Here is a 20,428-nt window from a genome sequence, read left to right on the forward strand (position 1 = left end):
CATCCTCTGCCGTCCCTTCTTTTCAGAGGATTAGCCAGGACGGTGTAAGAAAAGCAGGGACCTTTTTTTAGCCTCACGCCAGGCCACCGACTGTGCCAAGTAACGTGGTGTCGTTCAGCGTGAATATGGCCATACTTCAGGGAGAAAATTGGGGACTTGCCCTATACAAGCATGACCGAGTAAGTAACTAGCACTTTATAACGCCGATCCTGACACCGCTCCGGGACGGGCAGATCCTGTAAATCCCAGGTGATTCACCCAGCCGGGTACCAACTCGGGCACGAAGTTAAGCATTTACACAACTACGGTGAATTTCACTTGTCTGGGGAAGTCTGGGGGGCCGGGGGGCCGGCAACGTGCAGCCCTACCCGCCACAGGCCAGCAGCTGTACTCCGGCCTTCGCCCCACTCGTCAGCCCCACCATCGGGCTGCCGTGGCCGTGGGCGGGAGGCACCCCCCCGGGCCGGCACCGAGTGACGTCACCTCCCCTCCCCCCACCGCCCGGCCGCGGGCGGGTGTGCGTGCGTGGGTGTCCCCGCGCGGCGCGTGGCTCCGGTCCCGGTGAGGCGGCGGCCCGGGCTGGGGCAGGCGCTGCCCCGCTCGCCTCCCACCTCCCGTGCCCCCGCGCAGACACAGGCGCGCACAGGCACAGAGCTCGGCAACAAGCTTCCCTAGCACTCGGGGCCACAAAGATCCTGGATCCACACAGCCTAAGAGGATTAAAGGCGGGGGGGGGGGGGGGGACGGACGGGACGACACGCCAACAAACCACCACCCACAAGAAAAAAAACCAAAACCAAACCACCCACCCACCCAAACCAACCAACAAACCAATGACCAACAAGCCCAAACCCCACAACAACAAACCCACGAAAGGAGAGAGTGTCGTCTCCACCAGTGTAGCCACGGCGTCCCCGTTCTCTCCCGGAGGAGCGAGGCGGGGTCCGTGAAGGTTGCTCGTGTTTCAGCTCTCGGGGACGGTTTCTGGGGATTTTTCCCGTCTCTGCCCTCCCCGCTCCGCCCGCTCCGTGCCCTCTTCCCTCGCTTTTGTTTGCACTGCACTTTTCCCGGGGGGGGGGGGGGCGGGGGGGGGCGGGGGGGGGGCGCGGGATAGTTGGGGGGGGGCGGGGGGCGACCTCGCTTCTATTTGTAGCGAAAGAATCGGCTAAAAGAGCCGAAGGAAGAAAAGAAAGGGAGGAAGGGAGGTAAAAAAAGAACGAAGGGGGAAGGAAGAAGGGGAGAGAGGGAGGAGGAGGAAGAGGAGGAGGAGGAGGAGGGGAAACAGAGCAGCAGCTAGGGAACAGAGAGCGCGCCCGGGAGCAGCAGCAGCAGCAGCCGCCGCAGGAAGAAGAAGAAGAAAAGAAGAGCAGAGCGGAACAGAGCAGAGCGGAGGAGAGGTGGCGCTGGCAGGAGGAGGCAGGCGGGGACCTGGCTCTTCTGGATGCTGGATTTTCGGACTCTCGTTCACTCTCTCCTGCTTCCCGGCGCCGGACTGTGAGAGACACGCACCGGCGCCAGGCAGCAGCGGCAGGGGTCTCGTAGCTGCTGCTGTTGCTGCTGCTGCTGCTGTTGCTGCTGCTGCTGCTGCTGCGGGGCTTGGATTAAATTGGCCGCCCCGGAGACGACCGGGAGCAACGGCGGGAGGTGGCGGCGGCGGGAAGCGGCGGCGGACGGGCAGCCGGCGGCGGCGGCTGCTGCTGCTGGGACCGGGGGAGCCAGCATGACCAGGTAACTGCCACGCTCCTGACCCATTTTCCCCGCCGCCGCTCCGTCTTTGCCGCCTCTTTCGGCGCGTTTGTGCGTGTGAGCGCGCATGAGGATGTGTGTGTGCGTGCGTGTGCAGCCTGGCGCACAGATGCCTCGCACACAACTCTCCCCCTGCTTGCCCCGGGGCTCTCCCTCGGCCGTGGCCAGCTCGCTCCCTCCGTTCCCAGCCCGGCGGCGAGGCCTGCGCAGCGGGGCGGGAGGAGAGCTGCGGTGCGGGGACGGGGGATGGGGCAGGGTGAGGGCGAGTGATGGATCGGAGTCGACGTTTCCACTGAATGCCACTGAACACGGGCGGAGAGGGGGACTACAGTAATTACACGTTGGCTGTTTGGTTTGGCGATCGAAATATCAACTATTTTGTTTATTCTAACGGGTGGGGAGAAGGGAAGGTAGCAGGGGTGAGAGGCGAGGAGCCTACCGCTGGAGAGGGGGTGGGGGGGCGAGCGGCCGGCAGGGACCCCCAGCGCCGGTCCGAGGAGGGCTCCCTCCTCCTTATTCTCCTCCTCCTCGTCCTCGTCCTCCTCCTCTTCCTCCTCCTCCTCCTCCTCCTCCTCCTCCTCCTCCTCCTTCTCCTCCTCCTCCTCCTCCTCCTCTTCCTCCTTCTCCTCCTCTCTGTCGGCGGAGCGGGGAGGCACGGAGATGCGAAGCATTTCACAGGTTAGGCTTTTAATTTCTTTGTTTACTCTCCCGAAACCACTTGAAAGGAGGCACATCGGGCTGGAAACTCATTCCGAGCGCTTACAAAAGGGGTCTTGAATTTGTTCGGCAAACTTAGCAGCTCCCTGTGCGCCGGCTGCCCGTGCAGGCAGGCACTCCTCACTGCTGCAACCGGGCTCTCCCAGGCTGGCAAATAAAACAGTTGTTTTCTTCCACCGAATTCCGTCTTTTGCCTGTTTTCTGCCCCCTCCCTTCCCAACAGGACTGTAGTATTTCCTTTGTAAGCGGTTACCACTCACAGTTGCATGTACGGCTTTTGAATGTCTGCTCCTTGTTACCTCTCCAGACTGCTGTCATGCGTGTTTTGTTCTTTTGCCTGGCCTTGGTACAGTGCCTCATGGAAGGGTGGCAGCTCCTTTGACCATGCTTACTATGTCCGTATTCTCGGTGTCTACATAGAAGGGTCATTCTGTTTACTCAGAATAGTTAGGGTTTTATGTGTTCCTTCACTTGTCGTCTGAGATGGCGTTGCGTTGGTGATGAGTTTGTAGATGCTGATTTGCTTTGGAGTTTCGTTTTTGCAGATGCGAGTATTTTTGGGGAAGCCTATATTCTTCTAAACTTAGGATTAATGTGAGAAGTTGTGATTGTCTTCACAGCCTTTCAGAGATTGCTTCTGATGTACCTTTGTTCAGGCGCAACCAACTGCTGTAATATCAGGACATTTATTGGAAATTTTGATCCAAAAATGGGAAAATGTATATGTACCATATTTTTCCTTCCTCTTGTATCTGCTAGTGGTTTATAATGTTGTAACAGTCAGTACTTTTCTTGCTGTAAAAGTGTGTAGTAAATTACATCATTTTCTCCTGGGTTGGGAGCACACAAAGCTCCTACAATTCTTATTGAACAGAGCAACTCTGAAGAAAAAAAAGATTCTCCGCTCTCCTAAATACAATCATACGTACTTGTATATTACTTTAATATGGCAATTTTTTGACATGTTCTTTAAATGCCGTCTCATGAGATCTTCTGTTACTGCTCTTTTAATGTGTTAAATTGACAAACTGGTCAGTTTAATAAATTCAGCTGTCAAATTTTGCCCAGTCAAAATTGCTAAAAGCTGTAAATGTACTGGCATGGGATTTTCAAGGCACTGAGTGTTATATAGAAAGGAAGAAGGATTTAATGAGAGACTTTTTACAGGAGTAGCTTTCCAATTTTAGTTTTGTCACTTGTGGTAATACGGTGGAGTATATTTAGATTTCTCTCAGTGCAGAAATGATGTATAGCTTTTCTGTATCCACTTAAAGCTCTGAAAGCTTTCCCTAAGTAAAAGACTTCTACTCTAAGAAGGCACTAAGAAATTCATAATGGTTTGTGTGTGCTATGGCAAGCTGTCAGGAATGGTGTGTGGAGAGGAGGGAAACAGTATCTCGGTATTTCTAGATTTCAGGAATGGGTCTTAGGACCTGCTTTTAGACCCACCAGTCATACTACTTTTAAAATGAGCGCTGAAGAATAAAGTGAAGTAAGCGTTCTGCTGTGACAGTTACGTAACTCAGACTCCAGCCATGTCAGTGAACTCAATGGGAGATAGTAAATCGGTGCTCAGTCTGAGAGGAGGGTTTGCAAGAACAGATTTGGGGGGGTGTGAAAGAACACCAGAACTCGTGATTTGAGTCTGGTCAGTGACTGACCTTTCATTTTTAAGATTGCCTTTTGTTCCTGTGTTTGAATAATGCAGGGACCAAAACTAACAAGCTGAAGAGTAGGAATCCCCCTCATCTGCTGCTGTGTGTGCTGAGCCACTAGGGGCCTGTATAAACTGCTCTCGTACAGCAAATACCGGTACATGACATATGCTCACTCTTTCACCAGACGTATTTTACACAGGTGCCTAATGTCAAAAGCAAAGTTGCCATTAATTTATTCCTCACTGATGAATGAGACTGCAGTTACTTACTGTATACATACTTACCGCATACAAATTGTATATTATTTGGTTGGGTTTTTTACCGTACTTTATCCATTTTCCCCACTCGTGTGTAGTGTCCAACATAGTTCTTTCCTCCCTGCTTTGCTGTGTGCTGTTGAAGCTGGGGATAAACATTGACTCAGGAGGTACAGATTTTGGGCAAAGTTGGATTTGAGTGTCTCCCTGCATTTCATATGTTCTGTAAGATGAGAAAATCAGATTTATTGCCTGTATGTATCTTCTATTTGATTAGTAATGGTACTGTTCCATGCAAGTGTAGGGTTAAAAGATAAACTAAACAGGATTACTTCAAGGCAGGAACAGACATAAACTGATGTTGTATTTAAACTAGCTTTGTAAGTGTTACGTAAGTTTGAGAGTGTGGCAGCTCCAAGGCTTTGGCTGGAGTGTAGTCAGCATTTATGGGATCTGGGCTGAAGATGCACTACACATTTAAGAGTGTCAGTTTCAGAAATTTAAAATCCACCAGCCGTAGCATTCTTCATAGACATTAGGCAATAAGGTCAAGTATACTTACACTGTTCCATTGTTGATTTTCAGTTTTTCAAACTGGCAAGGCAGAGAATTTGTAAGAGAGCACAGCTGAAATATTTGCATATTGGATTTCCTTCAAAATGAACTTCCGTTACTAAGCTCTTTGAAAATTCTCATTTAAAAGGATTTTCAAGCTGAATCACAGTAAGGTCATACAATCAAAATGCAGTTTCCCTATGTTTTTTTAATTTTTTAATAAGCTGTCTTTAAAACAGCAGAGTTTTATGTATAATGTGGTATTTGGCCAGTTTCAGCAAGAAGGTTTTTGTTGTATTATGGACAACAGTTGTGCAAATATTGACTGAGTTTAATTTTCTGAAATATGCGTGTGTGCCCTTAGGTAAAGTCTTGATGAAATGTAATGAAATCCACTTTAAAGGTCTCAAATGATAAACATCTGTTCAAAACTGTAAGTCTTACTATGTGTCTGTAAACCAAGGCGGTGTCTTCAAAATGCAGAGGATAGGCACTTCATTTGCACTTTGGATATCAAAAGAAATAATACAGTACAGGTCTACAAATCGTTGTTTCATTTTTCTATAAGATTGTGGTGATTTTTAACCTTTGTTCTTTAAAATTTGAGAAAAGGTGTAGATATTTACTGTTTTAATTTCAGTGTCAGAGTCACGTAATGCCGTCTGTTGTAACAGGAGCTTGCTTACATTGTAATTCTATTTAAAAACAGTTGGCATAACACAGAGAACATACAATATTTTTATGAAAACTCTCAATTTAACATACTTTGTGAGTTGTTTATTTGCTTAATCCTTTTTTTTTTTCTTTGGTAAAGGCCTTAAATGAAGCTAATTAATGAGGGTACACTGGCAACTTGGCAGCCTAAAGCAAGAGTCTGCGTTTAAAAATACTCCTTCATATACTATTAGTGATTTACAAGTAGGAGTAAAGAGGAAGCGTTACTTCTCTTGGTGATCTACTACTGTGAAAGCTGCAGTACAACTGGAGAAATCTGATGATGTAGAAAAAGATTGCATGAGAGTGCTTTGCCTGTAAATTCCTTTCCAACAAGCTTCACTTCACTTGTTTAAGCCGCTGTGCATTGATAGAACCATATGTCCGCTATTGCACAATTTTAACTTATATTTCTTAAGCTCAGATGGCTTTCGGTTGGTGATTGGTAATATTTATTAAAACAATTGCATCTTTGTGTTTTCCTATAGGAGGTGGATAGCTAAAATGCAGGGGAAATAGCTACAAGATAATACAAATGGTTTGTAAAAAATCATGTTACATTCAAGAAAGTAGGTTGTAAATACTGAAAGCATTGCTTTTTAAAAACATGATTATTATTCAGGTTCTTTATATTAAAGCGACAGTTCATCCTAAATAGTCTGTTTATCAGTTTATTTGTAACTACATCAGCAGGTACACATAGTCCATACTTCCCTAAAATAAAAAGACTTACAGCATCTTATGCTTATATGTTGTGACAGCCTTGTCCGTAAGCTTAGTAGCACAGTAACCAAAGTAATCCACAACGAAAAAGGTGATTGATCTTGCAGTAGAGTTCCAAAACATATAGAGATTTGCAAAAATCAGTTCCCCTGTTTATAATTGCGTGTCTGATATCTGCTGGAGATTCTGTGTGTTCTTTCAAATGCAAAGACTGTGGAGAAAATTTCCTCCTTCTCTGCCAACTGAAAATGATGGACTTTTAGGCACTTTTGGTTTATTATACCAGAGGACTTGCCCTATTATCCTATCATGCCCTGCGCTGTGCTTCTTTATAGTTAAGCATAGTAGAGTTGAGTTTTTCAGTAATCCTCCAATTATTAGAGTCGCTCCACTGGTACACAAATTAATATGTTGTTTGCAGACAATCAAAATGGATGTCCTAGTTAGTGCCAGCCGAACTGCTCACATATTGTTGTAGTCAGATAATGTGTACTTTTTTTCCCAAACAGCGCATCAGATGTGGTGTACGGAGTAACACAAGCGAGTGTATTGCTCTTTCTTTTACAGTTTTTAGTGTTCTGGCGATTATGTATGTGTAAGTCAGAGTTCAGTAAGTGGTGTGTAAAATCTGCCTTTTTAGATGGCATAATCTGCTGATTCTCATCAAGAATATAGTCAGTGCCCACCTGATTGAAACAAATTTGGATTAAGGCCTAAATTTACAAATAGCTATACATTTCTTTTGCAAATTTGCCCGATCCCATTTCAATTTCAGTGTCTCACCTTGGATTATTCACTGGTTTTACCCAGAAATTTGGGGTTTTGTTACTTGCTTTGACTCAGTGAGAGCAAATTCAAATACATTCTGGTAACAATGTCATAGGCTTTCTGACCTTTAGAAAATAATTGTTTGCTAAGTTTAGAGTCAGTAATTCTGCTTGCTTGACAATGCTGATTGAATTAAAAAATTAACTGCATTTTTAAATTGTCTGTAGGGTGTTTTCTTTTTATAAAGCTTTCCCAAAGAAAGGTGAAATTTGTGTACAAGCAATAATGAGACTGCCATTTCTACTGTCTTCTCTTCTCTTCTCTTCTCTTCTCTTCTCTTCTCTTCTCTTCTCTTTTTTTTCTTCACATTTCTGCATGCTTTTGTAAAAGTGAAACACTCATTATTAAAGAACAATGCTTTTTACTTTATTTTTTTCTGAAAAAATATGATAAAATTGATCTTATTGAAGTCCCAAAAATACACAGAGATATTCTGTATTCTATACCTTTCTTTCATCTCTTTTGTGCAACAGAAAAAAGGGTTTATGAAGCAGATGTGTCATGATTTTCAGCGTGGAGGCATGATTAATTTGTCTTTGTTCATCTACATAACTAAACTCCCATGGATCACATTTTAAATTTTGTTTTCTTTTTACTTTTCTTAAAGGAAGGGGCTTTCTCCCTCTGTTGGATTTACTGTAAGCAGGGAGGTCTTTTTCTAAAAGGCAGTTTGTAAATGTAGAACCAGAGATTGCCTTCTTTGGTTTTCGGTACTGTGCATGTCAAGTGCATCATTTCTTTACCTCTTTTGCTACATCTTTGTAACAAACAATTTGACCATTTGTTATTAGTAAGCAACCAGCTATATTTTAGGTGTAAGAAAGTTTTAAAAAAATGGTCTGTGAATACTAGATGAGAACTTTGTCTGTCTGTGTGTAGATAAAAGTAATTTATTTGGTGTGAAGTGCATGCAATGAAAGATTTCTAAAACACTGATCGGAAAGTAGGACAGGAAGTTTTATTTATTTATTTTTGTTTGTTTGGGATGATAGTGTATCTTAGAAAGCTGCTTAACTGCTGCCCAGTGCAGCTGTCCTTCCCTGAAAGATTAGGTTTCAGGAGCAATGATGGATGTTGAATGCCTGTAGCCAGTTGTGGGGTTTGCTCTGAGGTCAGTGGTACTGATGGAGGATAGGAATTTACAGCCTTATGTCTCTACGCCAACGTAACCAATAGAATATCTCAAGAAAAAAAAAACAAAACAGCTAGGTATGTTCAGTGCTGACCTTGTATTGCAGCATGGTTCAGGAAGATACTTATACTAGTGATAGTGAGTAAATTTATGAATAATAAAGACAAATTTAGTCATGAGTATGCCCTTCTGTTTCACAGAAACACCCAGAAAGGGCTATAAAAAGTAAATACAGTTATGTGACTTTATTTAGAACTACTTACATACTATTTTAAACAGTGGAAATTTGCAATTTACGCTGTTGACTTATGATTTCAATTGTATCAGATATGCATAAAGTTTTTACTAAGCACGAACTTACTCTTTCACCTAAAAATAGGGTGTGGTTTTTTTTCTGGTAAAAATATACATTAACCGTTTTCAGCAAGCTTTACCAAGGCACAGTTGATACGCTTCAGTGATGAGAGGGTACGTATTTGTTAGATAGAAAGGGTAAATGGTATTTAGTGTTACCTTCTTTAGTTTGGGTATGACAATATGTATTGCCAATAGAGATGGATAGTTTTGATAGCTCTGACGTGTCCTTTCAGAAGTGTTTGTTAAGATCAGACTTTCAGATTTCCTTTATGGATTGTCTGCCTTTCTTGAGCTGTTGAAGATTTTTCTTGATATACGGTTATGTGATTAGCTATTGAAAAGTGAATCTTGGCAGAGAAAGCTGCACAACAAAACGTGCTGTTTTATTGTTAAGCTTTCAGAGCTTTTTTGAACTGTTTGTGTTAATTTGTACCTTAATGGTATATGTGGATTTTTCAGTCAAGCCTTAGAAGAGCTGTCCTAATAGGCTGAAAACCCTCAGTGGTTAGTGAGAAAGATTTCCTTTGACAGCAGCATTGTTTGGATCGGATCTATAGTGCCTTTGTGTCTTTGCTTAAATAATAGCAGTTTTTACTTTGGATAATTCTAGTAGTGGTTAAATTAAAATATGGAGGAGAAAGCTTAATAAAACATCTGATGAATTGATTTATAGTCTCTCATAAATTAGGGAGTAAGAAGCATTTTGGTAAAGAGAAATACATATCCAACAAGAATCACTTTAGAACAGCTTTGCATCAAGGAAATGGCATTTTGCCAAATGCCTATGTATTCTACTTATTGGCAGCATGCCATCAACTTTATTTGGAAAACTGTTTTTGCTTAAGTAATAAATATTCATGATTTACCAATAAATTTTACCATAAATAACAAAAGCATTCACTGGTAAGTTTGGTGGCTTGTGTTTGTTTGTTTGTTTTTTTTTCATTTTTCATCCATTTCATGAATAATGGACTTTTGCAAATTATCATTAAGTGCATCAATGATCTATTGATTAACCGAGTCTTCCGAACAGCAAAATTATTTTGCTTACCTTGTTTGATGATTTGGATATCTTTGGATATTATTTTTGCTTGACATGAGAAGCGTTGAATTTTTCTATTGTACATGTCATGTGAAAGAAAACATATCATATTAACTTAAAGAAATATTTGTCTTAGTTGATATTAACGATACTCTAATGCATTTTTATTTCTGTTAAAGGGAAGTGGATAATTAATGTAAAATTTTGTTGTCACAAAGTCAATATGTAGAATTTACACCTGTTTCCCATTTAACATTACCAAAAGCTGCCTTAAATGGTCACATGAAGTTTTAGCATACTGACTAGATGAAAAATATAAATATATCAATGGCAGTAGATAATGAAGAGAGCATTGTACTTTGTAATGCTAACAGGTGGCAGTGAATGCCTGCAGAAGCAATCATACCTCTGTAAGAATCCTAGCATTCCTTGGGTTTAATTTCGCATGATTACAGTGACTCTGTAAAAAAAACAGTGTTAAGACTTTAGCAATAGTATTTCAGTTAGCTTGGAAATTTCTAGATGGTTTTGAACTAAATAGAGTAAATACTATATATACGTAAAAAGGAACTTTATTTTCCAACTCTTCAGCTGTTCTTGATGGATCAGATATGTGTCCTTCTAGTCAATGTAATCCCTATAAGGGCTCTTCCTAGGATTGTATCCCTGGCTGATTTATTCATTGGATTGCTTTATTAATCTGGTGCACAAGGGTGATCTTATTCCAGATTTATTAGAAAGCATGAAAATAACTACTGGATTTCTTAGACATGTGGATTTCTCTATCTTCAAACAATTCTAATTTATAAACTCTGTCTTTCTACTTGTTACTTGGGATTGCATAACCTCTGAAAGGTGCAATGGACTTAAAACTATTGTTTCATCTTTGCTGATCTCTGCAGTAGTCCAGTTTAGAGAGAGGTGTTAATTTAAAAGATGGAAATAAATTGTTGTGTGTAGAAGAAAGGTGTGATGGGATTTTTCTATGGTGATGAATGAGTTGCTAGAAATGCTTATATAGTAACCAGTGCTTAACAGATCTATTCTCTTTAATAGATAAATTCATGAACTGTGTTACTGGTTTTTCAGCTTTTTTTTTTGTCATCATTGTAAAGAGGTGAGGAACTTGCCATTTTGATGTGACATTTTTTGCTTTCAATTAACTTCACATTGCAGGTGCCAGTTAGAAAATTAGGCAGAGGTGTTTTCTGTGGTTTGAACCTGTTGCTTGGAGAGTTATTAACGGTGTTAATAACTATTGCATATTTAACGGAAAGAACACTTGAGAACATTGAAGAATTTTGGGGTGGGAGAAGCCTGAATTTAGCCACTTGAAAGAGTAAAGACTGAAATTTACAACCTCAGAAGTTTCCCAGTGAACCAAAACTGCCACAGGCTTAATGGCAATTTGACTGCTGTGACTGGGGATGCCCCTTCCCTGCCTCTTCTTTCTCCAAGTTGTTGTCAGCCCTGGTTTTGCATTGCTGGGAACATTTTAGCTGGAGGTCTGTCCTTCATATGAAAAATGGCAGTTAGTAAATCAAGGAGAAATATGTATTACTGAAGAAATACTGATGCCTACTTCACTCCAGCTCTTCCATTGTGTACATCACTCTGTCTTGAATGAGTCTTCAGGTATTACTTAAAGGTAACTCTTTGTAGCAGTTTTTGTTTCTCATTGTTTGATAATAGCTGATGTTGTGAACTCTCAAAAACTCTGGGAATGGCTCCGTAGGCTGTCCTTATTTCAGAATGTTACTTGAATTATGAATATTTGTTATGTTCTAGCAATTCACTCTGAAACCTATTGTCATTAGGATCTCAAAGGCTTCATTTGTTTTTTTTTTTATGTCTTGGGCTAAGTGTTATGGGCTTGTCCTTTTCGCATTAATCTCTAATTCTTTGACTATGTATAGATATCTACAAAGCAGTCTTTCAATATAGATTTTCCTATCCATTGCTGTACTTAAAACACCACATCAATACGTGTACACCTGCTGCCTTCATTGAGGTATTTGAGTAACTCTGGGATATTTTTTAAAGAAGTTCTGTGCTTTCTTTTATGTCTTGGGTAGGATACAACATTGTCTTTTGGTTATCTGTGACATCTTCCCATTTTTCACATCAGGAGGCTCTCCACATTAGAAGAGGGAACACAGTAAGAGAAACAGACCTGCTTGACAGCTTCTCCTGGCTTGTGTCTGGAGAACTGCATGAGTGGAACAACAAAGAAGTATATATCTCTGGTGCCATTTTGGTATTTCTGTCTCTAGATGCAGAAGTAGCAGATTTAAATTCAAGTGTGAGTGCTTCATTCCAGGTACAGCCTTCAATTTAAGTGTGTTATTCAGCTGAATTCAGTTCCTTAACCCCCATTTCTGTCAGAGCGAGTCAGTTTTTATTGCAAAACAATACTGATAGTTTGTTCTCACAGATGAACTATCTGGTAAAAGAGTTGCTAGTTCATCTTCTGGTGAGAAACTTCAGGAGTATAGGTTCCCAGTCTTTCAAGCTCACTTCAGTGGTGGGTTTTCCAGGAGAATCATCTAGATGTTTTTCAGGAGAACACAAAACTGCTGTATGAATGTTTTGAAGCGTTACATTTCATTAATAGACAACATTTGTCAGACATTGTCACACTCACTGTACTTTTCTTAGTATTTGCTTCGCTATGTTTTATGTGTTTGAGAATTTTAAAGCAGATTCTCACTGTAGTTTTTTACTAATAGTTATTATTCCATCTACTTAGTGGTTAACAATGGCTGCTTTTCTTGACTTAGGCATATAAATACACACATGGGACAATAAGCAGGATTTCCCTCGACTTTGGATTTGTAAGTTTTGTTTCAGTTAGTGTAGGGTAGATGACTGCTCCAGATTCGGTTCTATTACTAGATTTCTGCTGCTGACTGGAGTTGCGTATATTTAATAATTTAGTAGCTGTGGAGGGGAGCTAGGAGTATATGGTTCCACTGTTGGGAATGAAGTCATAGAAGCTGAGACTTTGTGTTTTGCTGAGAGTGCAGGTAACCACACCCTTAACACAGATGTTTAATTGCAATTTTGGTTGCCCTTTGTAGTGGTTCAAAGCTAATACTGAAGTTGTGCAGCTTGTCTGAATATATGCAGAGCTCAAAGCTTCTTTCAGAATTAGTTCTTTTGGCTTTTGGTACAGACATGGCTTTCAGTACTTGCACATTTTCAGAGTTCTGTTCATACAAAAAGCCGTTTTCAGAAATTCATTTAACTGAAACCTTGTACTTCAGAATGTGTGGCAGATCTTGTCAATGTTTTGACTGCTTTCTGTTTACAAATAGTGTAGATGTTTGGCAGATTAACATTTTGATTTATCAGTTCTTTGTTTCCTGATAAAATGTTTCCTTTTTTTTTTACCTTCAAACTTGCTGAAAAGAAAAATGTATTCAGATTTTCTCGTCTCTAATTTTCACCAGTGTTTTACTATAATGCTGATGATTTTTCTGCTTTTCTTAATGGTATGTAGACTGGAGAAGGATAGGAGGTCCATCTCAAATATTTCTTCCCCACAGTGTCCCCTTGAAGATACCACGGTATTCCTTACAAAACCCAGTCTTCCTTTGGAGGACTGTGAAGGTATCTTTTACGTTCAGCAATTCCCTTTCAGACTTAGACTGTGAAAACAATAAAACAGTTTTCTGATGCTTCTTAACACAAACTATAGGTGAAGCTTATCCTTCAGAAGTCTTGTGGTTTCCCTTTATTTAAACTATAGATTTCATGGGTATTTTACTAATTGTAAGATGTGCCTACATTAAAAGTTACAGCTGTGTGAGAGGGCTTATCATGTAACTGGTAATCAAGTAACTCGTAATTGAACTAGCATCAGTGGTGTGAGTTGATGTTTAACTGTTTAAATGACAATCAGGAATTCCTTAATACTTTCAGATGGGCAGAATCACAGAACTCAGAATAAACAATACTAACCAGACATAATTTTAGATAGCTGTGCAGTCCTTTATTGGATTTCTATATAGGGGACAGGTGGTGTGTATATAATATATTCCTTTGCATTGTTAGTGTGTACTTGAACTATCAAAAATAATTTTAGAGCTGCAGTTTTAGGATGTCTCAGAGGTATGAAGGAATCGTACACTTGTGCATCACAAATATGCTGCCCAGACAGAGAGATTACAGAGATCTGCAGAATGATAAAAACTAGCCCAGTCAGCTGTACTTTGCAAAAATCCTCTTACTATTTGCATCGTTATACATAAGAGGATCCTTGTAGGTATCTCCTGCAGTTTACAGTCTAGAATTTAGTCCCTGATTTGTGTCCTTGCCTAACAGAGTATGAATAATACAGGAAAAAGCAAACAAACCAACCACCCTGCTTGTAAAACACTCTAATTTTCACTCTGCTCTTATCCTTTACTAATTATCTGGAAATGTAAGGATAACTTTGAAGAAAAAAGTTCTTTATAGACATATAGCTAAAAATAACTATAGATGCTGAGAGTCATGTAACCAGATCTCCTGAAATGACTTTAAAAATACAGAACATCTATGGCTGCTGCCACTGTTAAACACACCAAATGAGAGAGGAAATGTCAGTAGTATTTTTTAAGTGTTAGGAAGAAAAATTTTTGTTGTAGATTAATGAAGGATTGATTGTAAATGAGCTTTATTGTATATATTGTGTATATATATATATATATGTATATGTATTTATTGTCTATATATATATATATACAATCCTTGTGTATAAGAACTCCTCAGTAATAAGAACTGTGTGCTGCATATGGTTCAGTTTATCCATGCACAAACTCCCACGGTATCAAATGGATTTAATTGCACAGCAAGTTAGCAGGAACTGATTTTTTGTTCTGTCATTATATATAGTAGAAGTGTAAAAATGTGAAAACATATATATGAAAATGTAAGCAAGGGCAGAAAGGGTGAAGAAAACCACTTCTGTTTTAGAATGTTTTAGAATGCAATAGAGAAGTGAGGTTCACCCATACGCGCAACTGTATATCTAGGTAAGTTCACCACTCTGTAACATCGTTGAAATCCGTGAGAGTGTATGTAGGTTTAAAAAAGAAGCATGTGTGTGGTTCAAAACCAAGTATGCACACTACAGTGATCTTTTAAAAATTATTCTATTTATTTATTTATTTATTTATTTAAGTTGAACACAACTTTGTGGAAGGGAACTTAAAAAAAGCTGATTTCTGCTTTACTGTATTTTGTGCCTTTTTCTTCAGATTGTGCAAATCAGTATTAGTATCACAGCTGACTAGATGTGGAATAGTTTACTGCTTTCCTTGTTTTACGGAAAGTAATATACTAATACTTCTATTTGATAGTGTATTTTCCTTTTCACTTTGCATACAGAGCAAGCAAAGCATCCCCAAACTACCTAAATGTGAAACAGGCTATATTTAAATTTGTGTACAATATGGAACACTGATATTTGACAACAGGAAAAAATACTAATAAATGAGTGGTCCATAACGAGACACAATCTGTTCTGTAAGTATGAACACTTGAGTTCATGAATACACTTTTAAAAAATCTTAGATGATACAAGAACACTGTCATAGGCATCACTCTGTCAGGATTTTGTGTCTTTAACCAAACCACCATGCAGGGCTGAAACGCTGAACCAAATCAAGCCAAGGTATTTTTTTCATTGATTCATAAGCGCTAATATTTTGGTGAAGATCTATTTCAGTGTTTAGCCAAATATGAGCAGAGATCTGTGCAAAGATTCAGAGGTACAGCGTATGCTAAACAATTTTTTACCGGGTCTGTTCTAATCAGGTTTTCTTTTGCATTTCACTGTCATACCTACTTGTTTTTAAGATGACTGTAACAAAATACAGCATTACATTGTTAAAGGTGAAACTCGTAAAGTCCTAGGAGGGAAATAAAGTTTTAAACAGAAAATAATCTTACTGGTAGTGATTCCTCTTGTGGAAGAATTGCAGAACAGAAATTCTATTGTGTTATGTGAAGGATGAAGGGATTGGTAAAGTAGTTCCCAATTTGGTTACTGAAGAAATTAGCAGGAATAGGTTATGTGTTACAAGGTAAATCAGTGGGTTTCTTCACTGGGCTTGTGCTGTTTTATGTTGTTTTATAGTATGTGCCTTGTAGTCATTTACAATTATGTTGAATTGGTGATGGGGAAATAATTTTGTTAAACTATTTCAGCAGCTTCTGTTTTGCACTTCAGAAAGAATTCTGCAAACACTGAAAACAGTGAACTGTTTGATGTTGGGTGTAAGTCTGTGGAACTGAATGTGGATAGTAGTTGGCATTTCATTGTAAATTATGATGCATAAGTAATTTACTTTTTGTGGATTTGTACCTGACATTAAAACATATCTTTGTTTTAAAAAGAGCTTTAAGTCGACGATTCTTTAGCTTTAGTGTTACCTCCTCTTAAGAGATTCCAGCCTTTTTCCTTCAAAAGCTTTAATGCTTCTTATAATGCTGCTCTTCTGTGTTTGCTTTTTGTTTAATTTGACTGCCTTTTGTACATTTTCATCAAGGTAGATGAGCTGAAGGCCAAAAGACTTCGGAAGTCCTATCTGTACTTGCAAAAATATCTAAGAGTATGAAGGTGTGTTTTCTTTAGGTAGTTAGAAGAGTCTTTTAAATCAGTATGATTTGAACAGCTAGATTTGCTGACATTGACGTGTGTAGCATAAGCTTGCTTTGGTTTTAAAATAGAATTTTATTAAATTACATGAACCGCTACTGGGCTTCAGTCTTCCAGTTTTCTCTTTGTCCCTGTACTTTAGTGCAGTCTTCCATCCCTTACACAGTTTTGTAGAATTTAGTGCACACAGATTTGTCAGTAGGGGAATAAACTTTCTAATATGGAGCAATCAGATGACTTTCTGTACATGTGCTAAAACCTAATATTAATCACAGATAGGGTGATATGAATCATATGAGTCAAATAAAGGTAGAGCCAAGAGAGTATTTCTTGGCATTGTAACAATGAGCCCCAGATTTCTCTTGCTACATGAGAATAAAAGCTGTCACAGAATTAATATTTTTGCCTAATTTTGTAGGACAGAGAGCCCGATACGTATAGAATCTGATACCGGTTGGTTGGTGGTTTGTTCCCCCCCCCCCCCCCCCCCCCATGTTAGATTTTTTTAAAGCAATAGTTTTTATAGCTAGTCTGTATCCGTATTTTCAGCCAGTAATATAACTGAAGTAATTGTTTTGATGTCCTTTTGGTATGTGCAGTTGTAACACACATGATTAGAAGGTCACACTTCAACCTTGGAAGAAAGTACTAAATGGGAACCCTAATCATGGATAGCATTCAGTTTTCCTTGAAAAGTAAAATCGAAATGGAAACATAAACTGAAGTCTTGAAGGCCTAATTTTGTGTCCTGTTGACATCAGTGGTAATTAGAATACAGTAATATACAAACATTACATTTAAAACAACATGGACTCTTTATGGTCTTCTAATTTGACCATAAACTTCAGCAAAAACAGCCTTCTAGTGAAATATACATATATGGTGTGCAAACATTCATGTTAATTTTCTGGTTTATACACCTTTTAGCCTCTACTTTGCACAGGCTGCTATTCCTAAAAATATTTTACTATCAGTCATGATCAACTTTCTTTTCATCTTGTACTTCATAGCTTGTTTCACCTGTAATTTTCACACTGTTGATTGTTATTCGTGTGAAAAACATGATAGCTTCAGCTGCCATTGGCCTTGTGTTTGACATCTTTTTTTGTTGTTCTGCTTTTATGACTATAAAAATATGCCATTCCCTGCAGTCAGATTTTGGCAAGGTCTAGAAGGATTTTTCTCAAAGCAGTTCTGTGTTCAGGTAAATTAAAGTCACTCTAAGAGCTTTGGGGATTACTGGATCAATGCACATCATTTTACGTAACTTTTTCATTGCTGAATACTGAAATATATTTAGGAGTTTTCTTAGAAGGTAACAGCACGACTTTGTTAAGTACCTGTATGGTTTTTTTTAAATTTTTTATTCTCTAAATGCTGTTTGTATTCAGTGCACGTTATAGCTCTCCAAAGACCAAAAATGCTTTTCATTATTGCCTTTTATCTGTCATGCTGTTTGAATGATTTTACTGGACACTAGTAAAGTAGGAAACTGATACAAGTAAATTACAACTTGTATCTATTTCTGCTGTCAGAAAAGCACTAAAGGAAAAACAGATTATGGCTTCTATAAAACATAGTTATTTAGAAAGCAATTTTTTGCCAGATTAGTATATGTACATTCTTTCCTGTGTAACTTTCTCTGCAGGATTGAAATGTTTACACCCACAGTTGACTCATAAAAATAATGTAGAATTGAGCCAAATAGATTCATATTTTTAAATTGCTAAATATTTTTCCCTAGGAAGTGAAAAGCATCCCTTTCTGGGTTACTCTTCTTTTTAGTTGTGAGGTCTCAGGCATGCATACACAGAAAAATGAGCACACATATAAATCAGAAGAATTTCATGGTGGCTTGAGATTGCATCATTAGGTTTTGTTGCTCTTTCTGAACACCATAAACTTGATATTTTGACGTTTTGTTGATTTTTTTGATCAATGGAATGTATAAAATGCTGACATTTCTTGAAGTACTTTTCCAATGCATCTTCATCTAATTTGCCAGATTCTCTTGTAGGCTACTGGTAATTCTACGTTTATCACCATTAGGTGATGAACAATGCTTTTTGTTATTTTTCTTATTCCTTACCTCCTTCCTTCGTTGCTTTCCTCACAGGTTGCAATACCAGCAATGTAGGTGGTCTTTTTCCTGGTAGCATTAGGTCTGATCATCACAACTTGTTGCTAATGGTATGTGTGATCTTGTGTAGGAGAAGAGATGACAAGGGAAGTGTTCGGCTGCTGCTACTGTAACACACTGTGTGCATGCAGGCTTGCTGATGAACTGCCCATTATAGTATGCAGGAGGTAGATTACTGGTTTCTATATAGATACCTAGATTCAAGTAGTTTAGATTTTACAATTTCTGTATGTAGACAGAGAGTAACCAAATTAATTTTAGGCACTCCATCAGCACAGGGTAAGAAACCTGACAATTATTTTCCTGCAGGATAAGTCAGTTGAGCCCGAGTTTCAATGTTTCATAACAGTTTCCATATACATGAATTAATTTGGGGAAAGTTTCCTGGAAAAATGTACTAGTTTTTATCTTTAGTTTCTGTAGTGATCCAATGTTACTGCAGGGGGTAATCATTACTGACTGTGACTCTTAAATCTTTTTTGTTTTGAGTTTGGACTAGAACATTTTTGATGTTTAAATTACTTGTTTGAAGTTACAGGAATTAAAGCTAGAATTTTTAATGAAGCACTAATAGTTTTAAACAGAAATGTTCCCTGAATAATGTGTCACAAGATTTCTCAATAAAAATTTTCCTGTCTGAGAATTACATTACTGGTGGGATAAAAATTTGGCAGCTTTCTGTTATCTTTGTTCTTTCTTTTGCTTTCACTTTCCATTTTTATTACATGGATTTTTATCTAATATTTAAAAAATGAAAACATTTGAGTGTTTTCATCATAAATATTAAATCATCGTGTGTGTTTTTATTTAGTTATATGTAGCAGATGTGTCTCAAGAGACACTGCTTTGTATTTATAACAACGTAATCGTGCAAAAATTTGAAATACTTCTGGGACAAGCTGCTCCTGACCAGTTTTTTGTTTCACTGTCTTTTTTCAATTCTTATTTTGACTAAAGCAAAGTATTATCTTGCAGAATACATGATGAATGGATAAAGTACTATGATACCAAAAGAAGCTTAGTCCTTTTATGGTCATCCTAATTCCATTTGGTTGAAGAATGAATGTAGAATGTAGGAAAACATCCTGAAGCAATGAAAACTTTTAAGATTCTTTGCAAATGTCATGTGACAAATCCAAAATTTAGTTTCTCATGTCTTCTCCTGTTTAAGTGCTTTTAAAACAGTGTGAGGTTATGCTGCTTTACTGTTACAGTCAGCCCTCAGTCATTTGTATGGGTGTTAAAAACAGGCTTCATTTGGGTGTAATAAATATATGAGCGCTGGTAGATCTGACACAAGCCAGTTATTGCACAGGTATAGTTGAGGTTGTGTAGAATTCAAAATATTTTGCTTTGTAAGCCTGGCAATCTGTCTACCTCCAGTCTCCTGGGAGACTTCCAGTAACGTACCAAATTGAACATAGGTTGACTAATACAGAAACGTTTTCACTAGGAGCTATTGAAAGATGAGATAAGAAAATACACAGTAATATTCAGGTTTGAATGCCTGGTTATCAAAATCAGATTCTGTTGTCTATGTTGAGCTTCATTTTTTACAATTTATGGGTTTTTTTCTTTTTATTTTTGATGGATAATAGGGCTATTTTGGTGAAGGAATATATTTGTACCTGTACTATTTTGATAATGATGTGTTCAGGTGGCATTATTTGAATGCATTAGGTCACAATTCAGATGATATTCTGGACCTGAAATCTTTGAATAAATGTTCTTTTCATCTGCAAAGTGGCATTAAATAATACTAGGAAACTTGACATTACTGTGTAATCTATCTTTGGTGTCTGATTTGCTGTCCTGCTGTTGCTGATCTAGGACAGTAGGTTCAGTGTCTTTCAAATCTTGCATATTAATTAGTCTCTTGACTGTTTTTCTAAATTTTTTAGCGGTAAAATAAA

At 38.8% G+C, this 20,428-nt stretch overlaps 1 protein-coding gene across 22 annotated transcripts in view; it reads left to right on the forward strand.

The window, feature by feature from the left end:
* Window positions 1-852: 852 nt before the first annotated feature.
* Window positions 853-20,428, forward strand: part of PTPRD (protein tyrosine phosphatase receptor type D) — a 380,568-nt gene continuing 360,992 nt past the window's right edge. For 13 of the 22 annotated variants that reach the window (XM_040580317.1, XM_040580325.1, XM_040580320.1 and 10 more), the window contains exon 1: window positions 1,292-1,728. The gene's annotated coding sequence lies outside the window, so the exon portion shown is untranslated. Of the gene's footprint in view, window positions 943-1,291; window positions 1,729-2,347; window positions 2,425-20,428 lie in introns of those variants that run through there. The other 9 variants (XM_040580321.1, XM_040580322.1, XM_040580331.1 and 6 more) reach the window with 3 other exon arrangements.

Source organism: Falco naumanni, chromosome Z (genome assembly GCF_017639655.2).
Source record: "Falco naumanni isolate bFalNau1 chromosome Z, bFalNau1.pat, whole genome shotgun sequence".
In the NCBI taxonomy this organism is placed as follows: domain Eukaryota; kingdom Metazoa; phylum Chordata; class Aves; order Falconiformes; family Falconidae; genus Falco; species Falco naumanni.